Below are 10,354 nucleotides of genomic sequence, written 5' to 3' on the forward strand. Positions count from 1 at the left end.
GAGAGTTCTTCATTTGCCAACTAAGAAAATAGTAAGCTCTGGCAGTGAGTTGAGCTTAGAGGTAGTCTTTGTAAAGAATAAAAGGGAGTCTTTCATTTTCTATTAACAGTTAGGCCTCGTTTGGTTCGCGGAAAGGAAAGTAGTTCCTTTGTCTTTCCCATGGGAAGGGAAATGAACTTTCCGAATAACTTTCCATTCCGATGTTTGGTAATGTAAGGAAAGTTATCCGGAAAGTTGTTAAAAAGTATGTAATTAATGGAATAAAATAATATGTTGTGAGTAATAAATGCAAGGAAAGAATGGGGGAAAGTGATTCCTTTGGAGTATGGAATGAACCATTTCCCCCCCTATTTTCCTTTGCTTCAGGAAAGTATTTCCTTTCCTTTTGCATCCCAACACACAGGAAATGAACAACTTTCCTTTCCTGATGCTTACTTTCCGCGAACCAAACGAGGCCTTAGTTTTTTCTACCCAGAGTAAAAGTGAGAGGGAGTCATTGAACAATTACATATCGGAACAAATCAAATGATACTGTATGTCACATATGGTACTTGCTTGTGCTTATCAGTATTGCATTTTTCCCATTTGAGAGAAATTGTATGTTATAATGTAGAATGTCTATTTATACTCCCCTTAAATTGAATTTCATTGAAATTAAGGAATAAAATGGCAAACACTATTTGGTCTAGTGACATAAGTCTTCTTTTTATAAGTGAGAAGTCTTGAATTCGACTTACAGTAAACTAGTTGTTGTATATAAGTTGTTTATTTAACAAAAAAAAAAAAAAAAAAATTGACAGTGCGTCTAGCGAATGAGTTACCTTTCGGCTCTCTATTATACTTTATTTCCAAAAAAAAAAATATATATTGTAAACACCACACAATAAAGATTTTAGTGACAACTATTACATAAAAATTGGGCTAAGCTACGACTCAATATCCGCAATTCCTATAAATGAGAACCTAACACAACTATACTACGAAAAAGATTTGAGATTCAAACTCTGTGTACTAAAGTTATGCTTGAAATTTTAAATATTTTATACCAAATTTAAGTCGCAAATAACATATTAAGAGACGGACCATTAATAAAATGAAATAATACCTACAACTCTAGAAGACATAAAACCTCGGCAGTTGGGACCGACCCTCAAACCAGCAGGGGGAGGCAGTCTGAGATGGTGCAGAGAAGATCTGGAGAGACGGTGGATTCTCTCTCGAGCTCTCATTATATATAGCTTTGTAATGTTCATGGGAATTGGGAAGTACCGTATAAACAGGTTAAACTTGAAAATGCACCGTGACATCATCCTGTAAATGAACTTGGTAAATGTAATATACATTGTCATGATGCAACACCTCAGAAGATTCATCTCTATATAGTTCACCCTCAAGAGGTTTCGAAAAGAGCAAAAGAAAAAATCTCAAATAGGGCATTTGAAAAAGTAGACAAAAGGCACTTGGTCCCAGTGAAAGCCGGTTAAGCCTGCAGATGGCTGGCTCCTTACTTCGATGACTCGTACTTAACCGTCCAATGACAATGAAGAAGTACCCCATTTGTGATTAAACAACACGAGCAGTGAAGCAGAAAAGTAGGGAATCATGGAGATTACTTTTAAATTACGTAAATAGATCTATGATTAACCGATATCAACGCCACTAATCTAGATATGACATTGGCTGGAAACATTTTCTCTTCACGCTCGATGTGGTTTGGCATTTTTAGCGATATCAAAATCTAAACTAGAACGATATTTGGAGTTCACATCTAAAATCAATTGACAATGTACACGTGGACAACTTTGGGTTGGAGCCCGTGTAGCCGTGAAGCATGCACACGTGAGTAACCCAGCCACATCATTCACCGTAGCCTGGCTGGCCCTGAAATGACGACGTTTCATTTCTTTATAATTTCTCAACGCCCGTGTAGCCGTGAAGCATGCACACGTGAGTAACCCGCTCTAATACCATGATAAAGTAATCTGGGGTTCACATCCAAAATCAATTGGCAATTGATGGAGTGGCTCAAATCCTTATAAACTCATAATGCAAGGTCCTCAATTTCCTATGTGAGATTCATACTCTCAACATGAGTGTTTTACTTAAGAGTAACATAACCTTCGCGTTGGAAAAACACCGCCGTAGATCAAAGTAAGTAAACTGAAAATTTGTTAGTTGTCCGGTAACATAAAGACTTGATAATGAAATCTAATGACTAAAACTTAATCGGCGCTGACGGTTGAAATGTAAAGAACAGAGTGAAACCCCTACTTACTCCGGGTTTCACAGTCGGATCGAATTGGGACAACATAACACCGCCGATGGCATCCTCTAATGCCGCCAAGGCACCAACAAACTCCGATCCACCTACGACTGCTAGAGTAGAGCCGATATGGCAGACCCAGAGAAGAAACAGACCAACTGGCTCGACCTAGAAAACCTTCCATTGAGAGGGCTGCTTGATTACCGTGGCTCGTCGAGAAGACCTCATCGCTAGTGGTGAAATGCAGCCCATTGGTTAGTGTGGGTAGACTCATTGCTAACCAATAGAGAGAGCTAAGGTTTTCATTGGGAGATGTTAAATTAACCATGTAATTGCTTCAGAAAGTGTTTTTCAAGTAAGTATTAACATCATTTAGTATTGGTTCAAACCAACTAGAGGTATTAGACAGAGTGACCCTCTTTCTCCCTATATTTTCATCCTAGCTATGGAGCTTCTAATTAGGCACCTAAATGCTCTAACTATCAACCACAAGTCACACGTTGGCCTTCTATCCTCACTGCTTGGTTTTAGAATTTCTAACCTCATGTTTGCTGATGACTGTTTAATTTTTGCTAAGGCTACTAAGAAAGGAGCCAGGAACATTTCAAAAATTCTTGATCTCTTTGCTGCTGCTTCAGGACAGAAAATTAATTATCATAAATCTTCTCTCTATTTCTCCCCAAAAGTCAATTCTAGTCTCAAAACTGATATCGTCAATATTTTGAACATTCAGCAGAAGGCTACAATAGGTAAGTACTTGGGTATCCATAATGTTATTTTTTGGAAGGATCCTATAAATGCAAAAGAACTGTTACTTAATTTATCTAATAAGATGTCTGGATGGAAGAAAGGAACCCTCTCAAGGGCAGGTAGGTTAACACTTATTAATTCTAATATTGCTGGTATGCCTAATCACATTATGTCTTGCTTCAAATGTCCAAAGAAGTTGACTAACAACATTGATAAACAAACCAGATCCTTTTTCTGGGGCTCAGACATGAAATGTGCTCCTGTTGCTTGGGAGCAGGTGTGCCAACCCAAGTCAACAGGTGGCTTAGGCATTAGACCTTCAGCTTATTTCAATAATGCAGCTATAGCAAAGTTAGCTTGGAAAATAATTAAAGATAAGGATAACTGGTGGTCTCAAATTATGAGAAGAAAGTATCTAAGAAATGTTTCTTTTTTTTTCAGGCCAAGAAGAAACAGAAGAACTCTATTGCTTGGAATGGCGTCTTAGATGCAAGAGACCTGATCATGAAAGGAATGAGGTGGATTGTAGGCAACGGTAAGAATATAAAGTTCTAGACCTTTAATTGGGCTTTTGATTGTCAGTTACTTGAAGTTATTCCTGATAATAGACGGAATATGATTAATCTAGACGAGTCAGTGGATGAGTATATTGTTAATGGTAAATGGGACAGGGCTAAGCTAGCTTCTGTCCTAAACCCTGATATTGTGAAGCAGATTCTTGGCATTCCTTTACCTGTTTGTGAACAGGAAGATGAATATATTTGGGGTCCTTCCTCAAATGGAAGATTTTCTATTAAATCTGCTACGTGGCTGCAATATGATCATCTTCATAAGCATAGCCAATCCAGGTTGATTAGTAAGCTCTGGCAGCTTAATGTTCAGCCAAAAATTAAAATCTTTGGCTGGCTGTTGCTTAGAGGAAGGCTCAAAACAAGGGATAGGCTTTCCAGGTTTGGAATTATTAATGATAATTCTTGTCCTCTTTGTAATAGAGATAATGAGATTGCTGACCATTTATTTGGTTATTGCGATTTTACTAAGGAAGTTTGGAGGCTGGCAAACATTAACACCTCTGTGGACTGGGAGGATGGGTATCTCAAAGTTTTTGAGGAACTATTCTTACTACAACCTTACAACGCTGACCTGTTTGCAAAAATTATTACTTTGTGCTAGCAGGTTTGGAAGACTAGAAATAATGTGATTTTCAGAGCAGCTACTGCTAATCCTATGTCAATTGTTATGACAGTTGAAGCAATAATGAAAAGCTTCGCTGATTTTAATACTAGTACTAGCGGAGCAAAAACTTCAAACATTTCAACCACAATTAAGTGGTCTGCTCCTCCTAGTTCTTTTGTTAAAATCAACTTTGATGGTTCAGTTAGTAGAGATTCAGCTGCTAGTGGTTTTGTTATTAGAGACCATGATGGAAGACCAGTTATCGCTGCCACCAAGTATATTGGCAACTCTACTACCCCTGTTGCAGAAGCTACTACTCTCAGGGATAGCCTGGTTGCGGCCAAAGACAAAGGTTTCACAAGAGTTGAAGTTGAAGGAGACTCGAAGCTGGTTATCGATGCAGTTAATGGAGGGGTGACCCCACCTTGGAGGCTGCTCAAATTAATTGAAGACATTAGAACTATTGCAACTTCCTTTTCTCAAATTTCATTTAAACATATCTATAGGGAAGCAAACTTTGTAGCTGATGCCATTGCAAATTTAGGACATGAGGCTGCTTTTCCTATGTCTTGGAATGATAGGGTTCCTTGTGAGGCTTCTAGTGCCTTTTTGACGTTGTAAACATTGGTTGCCCAAGAGGCTTCCTTATTTAAGTATTTTATTTTCATAAAAAAAAACATCATTTAGTAGATATCAAGTGCTTTGTCAAAAGACTTCTGCATAAATAATCTGAAACAGATCTCTCGTGGAAAAAGGGAGGCATCAAATTCCATTAATCCAACACTCTCCCACTACTAAGTACAAAGTTTTAGGATCGAGATCTATGTAATACAAGAAACATTTGGTGACTTTATCTTTGATAAAGCAGGTGTTATTTGTCGTCTGGGAGTTCTCTTCATGCATATAGTAATAAAATAAGGGAACAGAAACATGGCAACATGAACTGAGCTACCTAGGAACCAAAACAAGCCCCCCTTATGGAAAGAATATTAACCTAACTATAAAATAACGTACAAATCAAAGACCATAAGTAAGAGATGCCCATTACTCGAAAAATACAATTAAAAAGCCACTTCATTTGTACTTCCATTATCGACACCCAATGAACTGCATATTTAAATACACTTCAGATCATATACATGCATATACACATCACACCTTTTGAAGTTTTAAACCATTTTAATAGGGTTCCAGAACTTCAGATGAAGGGTTTCACTACAGAAGAAAAGTAGAAAATCAAAACACTCAGAGAAATTTCTTCTCTTTTTTTTTTTTTTTTTGAGAAAAAGAAAATTATAACTTGAAATTCATAATACAATCGGAACTAAAAACTAAATTTATTGAAATTAAAAGTGGAGAGGGCAGAAAGCGGCAGCTTCTTAGACCAGGTGATAGAGGTATCCGAGCTGTGACCCAAATTCGCAATAGCATCCGTTATAAAGTTGACTTCACTAGGAGAAATTTGTTATTTTCACACAAATTTGCAAAAATAATGCCAAAAGAATCACATTTTTTGTTGAAGGGTTCTCATCCCACAGCCTGCCTAGGGTTCTTCTCTAATCGAAAGCATTCATATTCAAGATCACAAGTCCGCAAAAAACTGCAAATAATTTACTCATCTGAAAGAAAATAGGAAATTGAAAAATGAGGTTAATCGACAAGGGAAAGGTGAATAAAGAGTAAGGTAACTTATGCATATTCTTTTTACTGATGCAAGACAAAAAAAGTTTACTTTTATCTATGTGAATATGTGATATCGGTTTTTTATATTCATACCAATAGGGCTGACGACACTAAGGCCAATGAAGCATAGGTGTAAGCTGATAGCTACAAGTTCCAACCTCTGCTTTCCTGCTTCTGGGTTCTCTGAGAGACTGCCGTTTAGCCCCACAGAGACAGTGGGCTCTATATCTATATCTATATCTATTATCTATAACATAAGAGAACCAAATTACCAATGCCTAGCTACCTCAAATTAGTATACTGCTGCATCATAATATGCGCTTCCAAAAGAATAAAGACAAGTAGACACCCAACCAACCAAGCCTCCATGTTTAACATGTAAAGCATCAATGGAGTTCAGCTCTTTTAAGCTTGCAGTGTGACTTCACTTCACTCGCAAAAGTTTGCTTTCGATTCTCAGGCAAACGTGTCTTTTAATCTCTGGCTGTCACTAAACTAACCATATATATATGTACATATGTACATCCTTCACTCTCTACAGTGTAAGGACCGATAATATAGAGATGAAGAGGGTATAGTATGGGAGAATAGTACTGAAAAGTGAAGTATGAGTGACTAGCACTGGATGGTGAAGTACCCTTTGGTTAGAGAAATGAGCCCCAATCATTTTTGGATTTATTTTCTGCAGACTTGAGTGTACTTTATTATTGTGAAAAACATGGATGGGAACACCTATGTAACAAAATCAATTAGAAGACAGTAAAGGGAGCTCCCTTCAGTCCAAGCACAGAGAAGAAAAGGATGAAATTTATCTCCCGATTCATTCACACATTCGCGGCAGAAATTCCTTCCGTTTTCTCTACCGTGTTTGAGTGAATGAGTCGGCAGCTAATCCAAACCCTTTGCCCTTCCATGAGTGGACTGAAGAAAGCTCTCTTGCACTATCTTTAAGCAGTAAGAACTATACATGTTCTAAATTATTCCAACAATCTATACTGCTAGCTTCATGAAACCAACATATAATTCAAAAGGAAATATGGAAACAAATATACATGTGGTACATCTATATCCTTCTGCATCATAACAAGAAAGAAGACTTGATTTATCTCCTTTTTCAAATAGCTGGCTAATTGACAACAAAATAACAATTTACATGATGCAATTTCAATCCCGGCCACTCTTTCTTCTTGCCAATAACTAGCTTTTTTATAACAGGATAACAATTAATTTACAGGATGATTTTACATCCCGCCATTAACTTTTCCTTGTGATGCAACCATGCAGACCAGAAATTACTATGGTTTCCTTAATCTGATTGGAAATATAGAAAAGGAGATTAAGTATAGAATGTGATTAGAGAATCTCAATCTCCCATAGTCTTTATGAATTACTGCTTGGTTGGTTGGAATTTATACATCTAGAGATCAGTAACATTCAAATTTCGTGTTCAAGAATAGTACTCCGTTTCCAGTTGTTACTGAAATCTATCTCTATTACACTATATATAATCCTTGGGAGTAGTAATTCTTATAATTTTGTCATATGATTAGAAAGGTAAAGAAATCTTAAAATTACCAGAAAACGGTGTCGATTCCGGCTGTCCACGGCTTGATTTCTGTCTATAAACCTCTGTTTCCAATTGAAAAGTTTACAGAGATCAAAATCATGCTATCAGAGTAAATAACTTCTTGCATGAACCCTAACCCTAAGTAAACAATTAGAGATGTTAATAGAGAGATCTTTGCTAAAAAATAACCAAACATACTTTGAGACTTACTAAAATTAAAACCTCCAGGGAAGAAACCGAAACCTAGCTCCTTGCAGCTTCAGGAAACAAAGTAATTAAATCCGTGCGAATTCAACCAAAATCAGGCCGCACTGACAAACCCAGAAATAAGTAATAAAAAAGAGAAATTAAAAATTAATTAGGAAAAAATAAGCATAAAGTTAAAGAGTCCTGCAAAAAAAAAAAAAAAAAATTCAAGAAGGGTTTTGTATTAAACAAGCTGGAGTGTCATTGTCTTCCATGAGAATCAGGGAAAGGGAAAGGGAAAGGGAAAGCGATTGAATATGTATATCTCTGATCTCACCTCTAGCTATAACACAAATCTGACAGAGTAGTGGTCTTACTTGAAGGAAGCAACAGAGTAAACAAATAAAAAATAAAAGAGGGCTTTCATCTCTTTTCTCTTTCTTTTTCCGCAGGTGAGTTTCAGGAGCTTTTGAGAGTTATGACCCCTCCACCCACCCAGAAAAATTGAATGCGGTATTTCCAGTCATTCATCATGGATAATAACACCAAGAGGAGGCTCAAATATTCAGAGAGAGAGAGAGAAATTTCGAAAGGGATGGTTAATTCTTAAAAAAAAAAAAAAAACAGAGATAGGGATGGTTAATAATAGAATGATCGATCCAGCTCATGCATCATGAGGTGATGGGGTGGGGTTTCTTTGACCGTCTGTTTCAGACTTGTGGCAGCGGTCGACAGTGTAATGTTGTGGTGCACTAATCTCTAGGTCGTCTATCTACCTCTTCTTCCTCTTCTGAGAATATTTTAGGGAGAGAAGTATTGCTATATATAGGGTTTGAGGTCATACACAAGTCTGGCGGAGAAAGTCGGGCTGTAATACTCACCGTGGATTTGGAAACTACGTAATTACCCCTTTACACACAAATAATGTTGCCAATGAGAAAGTCTGAAAGTGCACAAAGGAGGAGGGACCAACTGCCCATCAAGGAACCAAGGAGGCGTACAATACAATACTATAAAAGAATTTAGTATTTTTTTTTTTTTAACGTAGATTTCAACTACTTGGATGGTAACAATTCACTGTATGAGCTAATCCATTACTTAAGTGTTGAGTATTTACTAAAAATGGCACCCAAATAGGATAAAATTTCTGCAATGAAACATCGCGAAATTGACTCGAGTGTATCTAATAGCATACAATACAATTGAACAAAATCGCATAGAATTAACAAGATATCAACCGGTGGCTTTGATGTCAAAATAAACTTTAATTTTGTGAAAACTACCGCAACATAAGAAATTGTACATTCTTCCCTTACATTTTGTGAAATCCATATTTTGTTTTCTCATTCACCCAAAAATAGTTGTTCATTGAGTGAGCTAGGCAATCAAACAACTACAACTAGCAACATTAAATCATGGTTTTTCCTTGCTTGGAACTTTACATCATTTTTGTTGAAAAATTTGTTTTTTTTCATCGGATTAAATGCTAGTTGGTTACTTGGTTTTCTCCTTCATACCTAATAAATTGATTATAATTGTAGATAATTAGTCATCTTATATATATATATATATATATATATATATGAGGGAGGATCAAGAAAGAACCTCCTTAAACTTGAAAAGTGAGGATCTTTTTATTTTTAGGATGTATTATAATAATCACAACCGTACCACTCATTCTCTAATTACCTACACACATATGAATCCTAAACAAAATTAGCTAAATCGAAAAATGTTTAATCATTTGATTAGCACAATGTTTGTTTTAATTTTATCTAACAAATTACATTTATTTACACAATTTTGAATGACCAAATGATTATAGATTTGGTTCATTTTTTGTAGACATCATTCTTGCATAGGAATCTAAATGATCAACGGTTGAGATAATTGAATTATGTCACATACTTGTGTAAAATAATAAAAATCCTCAAAATCTTAAAGTAAGGAGGTCCTCTCTAGAACGGGCCTCATATATATATATATAGATCCTATCCAGAGCGAGGCCTCGCTCTGAAATTAAAGTGCGAGGTTAGAGTTTAGGGTCACTTTTCGGTCTCATATCCACATCTCGACCGTTCAGTTTTTAGGTACTAATGTATAGATCATCTCTGCAAAATTTCAGCCAAATTGATGATCTTTAAGGCATCTAACTCGCTTAAACCAATGGATGAACTGAATCTGTCCAACCTGAACCATACTAGCTTTAAGGCAGTTATCAATGCCTTAACGACCATCAATTTGGCTGAAATTTTACAGAGATGATCTATACATTAGTACCTAAAAACTGAACGGTCGAGATGTGGATATACGACCGAAAAGTGACCCTAAACTCTAACCTCGCACTTTAATTTCAGAGCGAGCGAGGCCTCGCTCTGGATAGGATCTGTATATATATATATAACAAATCAAAACATATTTGAGAATAGAAAATCATGAAAATTGTGAAACCCTAGCCGCTGCAACTTTCTCTGGGTCTGGAGTAAACCCTAGACCCCCAAACCCTAGTTGGTTCCTCTCTTTCATTTTCTGATGGCTACCATTGATGAGATGGTTGTTCGGCTTGCTTCTTCTCTTGCTTAGGCTGATGGGAATGAGCCTATTAATCTAAGGTCGTCCAAAGGTTCTGGTTTTCATTATTCACAAGCTTTGCTAGTGAGAAAGTTTCGCACAACCCATTCTTACAATAAGGGCTCTTTCAAAAGTATGTTTAGACCTGCTTAGTGTTT

Source organism: Rosa rugosa, chromosome 2 (genome assembly GCF_958449725.1).
Source record: "Rosa rugosa chromosome 2, drRosRugo1.1, whole genome shotgun sequence".
Taxonomy (NCBI): domain Eukaryota; kingdom Viridiplantae; phylum Streptophyta; class Magnoliopsida; order Rosales; family Rosaceae; genus Rosa; species Rosa rugosa.